Source organism: Macrobrachium rosenbergii, chromosome 23 (assembly GCF_040412425.1).
Source record: "Macrobrachium rosenbergii isolate ZJJX-2024 chromosome 23, ASM4041242v1, whole genome shotgun sequence".
NCBI classification, from domain to species: domain Eukaryota; kingdom Metazoa; phylum Arthropoda; class Malacostraca; order Decapoda; family Palaemonidae; genus Macrobrachium; species Macrobrachium rosenbergii.
The window spans coordinates 53820087-53828431 of NC_089763.1; positions in this window are offsets into that span (position 1 = coordinate 53820087).

The following is an 8345-nucleotide window of genomic DNA, read 5'->3' on the forward strand; positions in this document are numbered from 1 at the left end:
AGCAAAATTGCCTATGACTTGTACAGTATACAAAACTAGCTGCTCTCCTGTCTGCAAATTTGGCCTAAGTTTCATTTCCATACGATGAAAATTGTGCCATTGTGTGCAAGAAAACAAAGAACATACTGATAAATGTGGATGTTCTTTTTTAATAAGGCACAAGCTATAGTTGTGTTCCTGCCTTTAAATTTAAAGAGCAGGCATAAACTAGATGATTGCTTGAAGGCACCTGAAGAGAATTTGAAAATTATCTTCTTTAAAGTTGTGACGGTATCTACTGTGTAAGGTGAAGAATTTTTATTTAATTTTGCAGTTCAGCACAGTTTTCTATAAGCTGATATTCATCCTCTACATTTATGATTATTTATAATTATTTTTTGTGCATTTGATCTCTCATTTATAGTCACAGTTATTGAAGTCAACACCGGTTTTCCCAGTATCTTTTAAGATGTCTAGACTATTTTTTTTTTCTTGAACCCAGTGAATTCTGAGGTTTCATTTTCAAAACAGTACCATTCCTGATGATCAGAAATGATGCAATATTGTGCCTTTATCAAAGGCCTGAATAAAGATATAAACAACACTCAATCTCCATTCTTCTGGCCTTTAAATTGTCTTTATAAATATAATGGAAATTTAGGCCCTACTGCTTTTATGCACCTTACATCCAGAAACTTACTTCCTGATAGGTAGAAAGCGTACAGGAAACAAGTAGGTAACTGAGATGACCATTTAGATGAAATTGCCTCGAATGCTGCCGTCTACCTGGTTAACTAGAACTTAGGTTTTGGAGGTTTTATTCTTATTTACAGTCTTTCAGGTAACCGGCAATAGAAAGTCCTCATTTATTGTGTTTTTAGAGAGTCTAGACCTATTAACTTCAAGATTAGCGAGGTAATGTTCTAGGACCCTCGGTATTTTTAGTATTTATTATAAATGAGGTAGTTGAATATGGGGATAACATAAGTCTTGTAATTTTTTTTGTACTCTGGAAGGAAGACTGCTACCTTCAATAAGGATTTAGGATGAATCAATCGCTGGTGATGTCAGTGGGTGATGAAGCATCATCATGCACCCATCCCATGATTCCCTGCTCAGGTAACATTATACTGATCAATTCTGAATATCTGATTATCGTTAGGTTTTCACCTCTTACATAAATTTCGTGTAGTGCTACCAGGAAAGGTGAAAATTGTTCACAAGTCTTCGATAGTTGATAGTATGAGTATTAATGACTTAATGACACATGACTCAAAACTTTTCCTTTATTTATTACTCTTTTTTTTTAACACTGTACTCTTGCCTGGATACCTGCAGCCTCTAGAAATTCTTATATTCTGCATTGCATTCTCAAAGTGGTGATTTTCTTTTGTTCTAGCAATAGCAATTATCACATAGTTCAGTGATTCATAAACTTTTTTTACTACCTGTAATGTCTGTAAAGTAAAAGAAGTTCACCCAACCCTTTTCCCATTGTTATGTAAGAAGAATACTACCAATATCAGCAACAGATTTATCATGGTTTTAATCTTTATATTTTACAAATCTACATTTACGGCAACTGGGATATCTATCAGAAGATTGAGATTACCACATATTAAAAAAAATTTAATTCCAGTTACAAGTACTTAGCACGTTAAAGGAAATTGTGTTGGAGCACCAAGCTCAGTGACTTCATCTGTTGTTCGTTATTGATGATGGTTGGAAACGTTGGCAACTTTTTTCTGAGTGCTGCCTGCATGTCAAGCTGATCATCCAATCGACTTCTACTCAGTTTTGATATAGGGGTAACACAAAATCGCGTTTCAAGCTCATATGAGGCTTTGGAAATCACTATCGGAGCAAGAGCCTTCCTAGCTGTTGCAGGATATTTTCACAGAAAATATACTTTAGATAACCGTTAGTAAACTTCATTTTATTTCAATGAAATCTACTTTGTTTAATGTCTTCAACAGTACCCTCCAATTTAATCCAGAAACATTGCATAATACAGCCATTATGAACCTCACACAAGAGGTAACAATTTACATAGATTTGCAGCATTTGAAAATATTGAATATTAGTTGAAACAAGCTAGGTCCCAAGGAAGCATCCTGTGTTACGCTTCCTTCAAGGATGGAAAACTTACCAAATACTCCTTTGCAAAAACCATATCCTTTAAACAATCTCCTTTGAATGAAAATAGTTTCCCACTTGAAGTCACAATAGTGTTCCCCTTCTTTTGCAGAGAATAAGTGAGCTCACTGGGTGATGTGAATGTATCAGTCAATCTGATAAGGTTGCGGAGAAAATCAGAAGAATAAAAATATTTATGTGTTTTGTCCCTGTCTTTGGCTAAATTTTCTCTAGCAGTTCAAACATGTGATAATTCTTGGACAGCTGACAACCACCGCACTTTTGTGTGATACAAAAGTTCAGCACATTCTTGTCCTATATCATTACTAAATAACTGAGACTATTAATGACTGAAAGCTTTTCAGTTGCATTAGAGAAATGACGAATGCATTTTTCATTAAGTACCCCTAACAGACCTGTCTTGAGCTCACAGTTAGTAACCGTTGATTAAGACCATCTCTTATCAGTTACATTTCAGCATACAATTTCCTAACACCTTTTGCGCGTGTGCCTTTGGCAATAAGCGTTTTTCAGGGTGACGCCATCCATTCTGCTGAGGTTTCACGATGTCACACAGCTCAGAACTAGAGGTTCTTTATTCCCTATGCTGAAAAACTGAGGAACAGTATTCCTGTCAGTGGTGATGCTCTTAAGTTTGCGACAGGGTTTAGTTGCAATTTGAAATACCCTCTACAATTTTTTTTTTTTTACTTTTCTCAATTGTTCATGTAAGGATGCATGCATGTATGTATGTATGTACATGTTTATCTTTTGTTGGTTTGTTGTTCGTTATTCCCTTCCCTATTTAAACATTATTTTCCTTTGCAGTTGGTTTCTCTTTTTTTAGACATTTCAATTCTCTAAATGCTTTTGTAGTAAACTGAATTCGTTAATTGGCTCGTTCCTTCTTATTCATCATCACAATTTTGAATCTAAATTTTCATCTTGCATTTTTTCTAACCTATCATTAATAACAACAATAATAAGAGTAATAATATTAATAATAATAACAACAGATCATGCTCCTTCATTATTTTTATTTTGTTATACAACTTGCTATCTCCTATTTCTTTCCCTTTTCATTTATCGTTCACAAAACTCCGCCCCTTGCATGCCTCCTGCAACGGTATTGCATTTTTTCATTTTCTAAATTCAGGATATACCCGAAGTGCATTCTCTCTCTGACTATTGTTTTAATTCCAGGCAACTGCCTACGCTCCTCTTTCTTTCCCAAACTCCTGTATTCCCTAAGCTCGGTGAATGATGTTCATCCAGGGATGGAAGGCCAGGGTTCTCCTGGGGCCCCGAGTGGTGAGTGGGGAGGGCAAGGAGGAGGCACTCGGTTTGTCCGCGCTATATGCATGGGCGTGTGCACCATCCCTTTACCCTCAACTACTAACAACACTCACTCTAACTTCGTTGATTGATAAACTTACGCGCCACAATTCAGAGGGATCGGGGAAGGAAGGAGCTAAGCCACGTAGATCGACAAGGATGATTTTCACGATGACGAAAGCTTCGCGAAAGACCTTCGCTGGAGCAGAGATGGGTTTCGGCGAGTGGTTTAATGTTGTCAATGGGAAGGGAGAATAGTACGCCCCTTCTCTATTCCTATTTCCCTTCTCACCGCCACCCCCCTCCTCCGCTCCCTCCTAGCATTTGCTTGGTTGGAAATTCTAGGTTCTCATTTGAGTGTAGATAAACCCACGTTGCTCTCCATGTAGAAATGCTGTCTGGTTGCTAGGGAGGCAATGGTGCGGTTGCCAGGTGGTTGTTTAGGTTGGATATAGATGTACGGTTGCTTTCTGCTCGGTTGCTTTTCTTGGCGCTGTTGAATATACGGACTTTGCAGCCCGATGTTCCGATAGTTTCTCTTTGCTTCACAGATGCATAAAGTATGAAGAACTGAATGTCAGAGAGGACCTGCGACTGCCGCACACAAAGACCGAGTGCCGGGGGATTTTATCCTGGTGAAGGCCTCTGCACCGCTGGGCATTCCAGTTTCATTCCAACTTTTTCATTCTTGATTGCTCATATACTAGACGGAATTAAAGATATCCTAACTGATGGTTACGTAAGGGGAATGCTGAACTGGGCTTCGTCGTTATATTGTAGAAAAGCCTTTCGAAGATAGATTGGTGCGAGAAGTTTTAATCTACACACACACACACACACACACACACACACATGCATACACACACACTCACAGCACGCACAAATATATACATATATATATATATATATATATATATATATATATATATATATATATATATATATATATATATATATATATATATTATAATGTCGCTATAAGTTCGAATATCTTTATGCTAAACTTCTGCAAAAGAAATCTTTTGTCAATGCTGTAATGAAGTCATTTATCCATTATTTAATTTATTCACTTTATATCTGATAACACCAGAGTTTAGCTTCTCACTGAATGCTCATTACAGCAAGGGGCCGTGCTAACCCAGGGCAAGTTTAATTTAACAACATACGTATGTTAATTTTCACATTTCGTTTAATAAATCCCTCAGGGTACCATAACGACGGCAGAATTAAGTTTAACGTAATATAATTGTTATATCGCGTTTGAAAAAATAACATGATTTGAACATTGATCACAGAGTATCTGACGTTTACTGGAAATTGGAGTTTATTTTTGTAATTTATTTTTTGGGTATTGGCGATGGGGGATGAGTCTCCCAATTATTGGTGACCTCAGGGGTCTGATTAACAGCTGGAGAGAGCGAGAGAGCGAGAGAGAATATTTTATTTGATCGGAAATGTTCATTTTTTTGTTTAATGCAGAATCAGCATGCAGCTTGAAACACGCGGAAGCGCGCAATAGATACATGTTTATGCTTTGTTTGGGGTACACTACCCTGCTGTGCGTGGTGGGGCTGGCTGAATCTTACTAGAGATAAAATTAATGCGCTTATCTTTTTTATACAAAGTACCAAAATAATTGTCGTTATTGTCTGCTGCAAATTAATCATTGCTTCATTGTTATAATCGAAGATGCTTTGTTTTTATTAATTTTATTCTTTAACGACCTTTAGGAGAAAAAGCTTTAGTTCTTGTACCGTCTTTATATTTACTTAGCCCAGTTCTCCTCGCTGCTGGGAGAAAGGGAGCTGGGGATTGTATGATACACGTACACATCGTTACCGGGGTCTAAGCGATGTCAGGCAGGGCAGCCGATCGAGGCTACGGCCTACCCCAACACCAAATCAAAAGTCCTTCAAAAGAAGGCATCGTGCTTACCCCATAAAAAAAAAAAAAAAAAAATGGGACAAAGCACGTTAAACGAAGAAGACGAAGAATACATTTGTTATAAGTTCGCAAGTTGAAAACGTAGAGTTTACCACACATTTTTTTCATTTGGTCAGAAATCATTCAGTGATGTAATTCAACAGTTTCAAGGTATAATTTAAAAAATCCTGCGAAGCACCATGCGTCTCTGTGTTTTTCCCTCCTTTATGGTAACAATAATTATTCTAAAAGATATAAATCATGTTTAGATTTCACTTTGATCATCTTAGTAGATATACTGTATATTTCTTATGACAATAATATTTCATAGAAGTCCTACTTTTTTTCATGGCATTTACAGGTAAATGAGCTGTCATAATATTATTTCTAAATAAAAAAAATAAAAACCTTGGCACTGACTAGGACACACAAAAGCGAAATCTACTCTATTGAAACCCACCATGCACGGACATAATTTCCTAAAACTCAAAAGACTTTCCTCAGGAAATACTGATAATGAACTGTTGCCACCACATGTTTATTTTCTCTGCCATGAAAAGTTAGTGATTGAATGAAATGCGCCTTTTACGGCATTTTCAGCTACTGGCATGAATTGAATTGAATTGAATTGAATATAGAATTTAGGCCAAAGGCCAATCACTGTGACCTATGAGTTCATTTAGCGCTGAAACGGAAATTGACAGTAAAAGGTTTGAAAGATGTAACAGGAGGAAAACCTCAAAGCAGTTGCACCATGAATCAATTGTTAGGAGAGAGTGGAGAGCACGGTAGAAGAAAGAGAGTATGAAAGGAGGTGCAGTAAAAGGAACGAAAGGGGTTGCAGTTAGGGGCCGAAGGCACGCTGCGAAGACCCTTAAGTAGTGCCTACAATGCACCGCATGAGGTGCGCTGAAGGCACTACCCCCCTCCCGGGACTACTGGCATACAGAGTTGCCAATGAACTCATCAGACATGGGAAAATGATTATTATTTTCCGAAACAGACAGGTTGGAAAAGCACGGTATTGGTAAATACTGTTTCTTTGATTATCACTACAATTAATCCCTTCAAGCATGTCTAATACCTCTAGATAGACGGCTGGGTACCAGTAGATTGAATAATGATCTGTAACATTTTCACGTCACAACTTTTTCTAAAAAAGGGAAAAGCGATAACGGTCATGTTAATTTTCGTCAACATAATGCAAAAACGTGTATGAGAGAGAAGAAAACAAATGAATAGCAACTGCGCCTTGGGGGCTCTTCATTTGGACATGCTTTCAAGATCACTCACAAGGATCCCTTGGATTAGAAATATGGAGGCATGAGCCACTGAAAAAACATTAAAAAAAGTAAACTAGAATGTCACAAATAAAGAGGAAAAAATATTGGTGAGACAACAGAATCCTGCAGAACATCATAAGAACTGGGAAGAAGAGCTGATGTTGTGCTGTCAACAAAATTTAAATAAACATTTAAACAGAAGCTACAGATAAGTTTACAGGGAGGATTAAAGCCATGAACAGCAGCTTTGGTAAAAATAATCTATGAAAGACAATTGAATGAAGAAGACAATAAGATTGACAACACTAGAGGAAGGACTTCTAGGTGATCAAGCTGCATAGAAATCATTGCTGGTAATCTGAAAGACGTTAATTGGCGTAGAGGTTTTTGAGATGACAAAGGATGATTTAAGTTTCAAATACTTAATGTCAGTACACATTAAAAAAATGAGGCAATAGTTGGAAGATTTAGACTTATCACCTTCATAAGGATGGACTGTACCAGGAACGTTTTCATGAGTAAGGGTAAGAAAGTGTAGGCTTAAAATCGGCAAAAAGGCACCATCTCACAGGAATCTGCTCATCCTCATAGTTTTCAATGAATCGTGCCTTACCAGCATACAAGACAGAAAGTCCAGAGGATATATGAAAAGCCATAGGATTAGAAGGGCCAAAGTGGAAGGAGACCAAGATTTTCTTTGAAGTGAGAACCAAAGGGAGTGACCTTTTCATAAAAGAACAGGAAGTAAATTCAGTTGGATAAAGTACAACAGCTGGAGTCACGAAAACCAATGAAAATTTGAATGACTGAATTGTAGGAGCAGTCAAACCAACGGCTGGGAAGAAATAAACTGTGATAGGGAAGATGACATATGCCTCTTTAGCTAAAGTTTGTTCTCGCCAGCCTGAGGGGCTACAAGGTTATAGCTACTGGTACCAGAATAAGTTTTCCTATGTACTTATAATCAAGGCAAAAATCTCACATTTAAAATCATTTCTCTTACAAATGTTGGCACAAAAACTGATGAGGGCAAAGAAAAGGTAGAAATAAGAGAAATAAGAGTGGGCAAAGGAATCCTAAAGAAGATGTATTGTGTGAATAGTTCTAAGAATTATAAATATGGAAAAGGTACAGTAAAAGATGCGTAATCATATCGATCAAGGTTGAGAGTTGAATAATGAGCCCCGTATTGTTAATAACAAGAAGGTGGTGGCTTCAATTCATATATCAGCACGCGTGGGGTGGAGGCACAGTGAGTGTGTATGTGTGTGTGGGCGTAGGTACTCTCTATAATGGAAAACCTCGACATTTGAATCAGAGGACAAACACTCTTGGCAAAAACTAGGATAGTCGAACAACGAATGTCTGTCGATCTGACGAGAATGCAAGAAGCCTCCGTGCGCGACCTTAAATCCTATAATGTTGTAGAGCAATGGATGCGTCACGAGAACAAAGGGGGTATAAAAGCTTTCTTGAGTTATAACTTTGCGTGATTAAGGGAAGGGATGCGCCCAATGTTATCTTTAATACGAATGCGTTAAAAAAAAGCTATTTCCTTCTTCTGTAACGGTTCAAAATTGTTTTAAGTGTCTGGGTGACACTGGTGATGTAAAAATTCATTCGTTCACAGATTTCATTATCACGATTCATTTTAGCTAACCTTTGGTTATACATTTTTTTTAGGGCGAG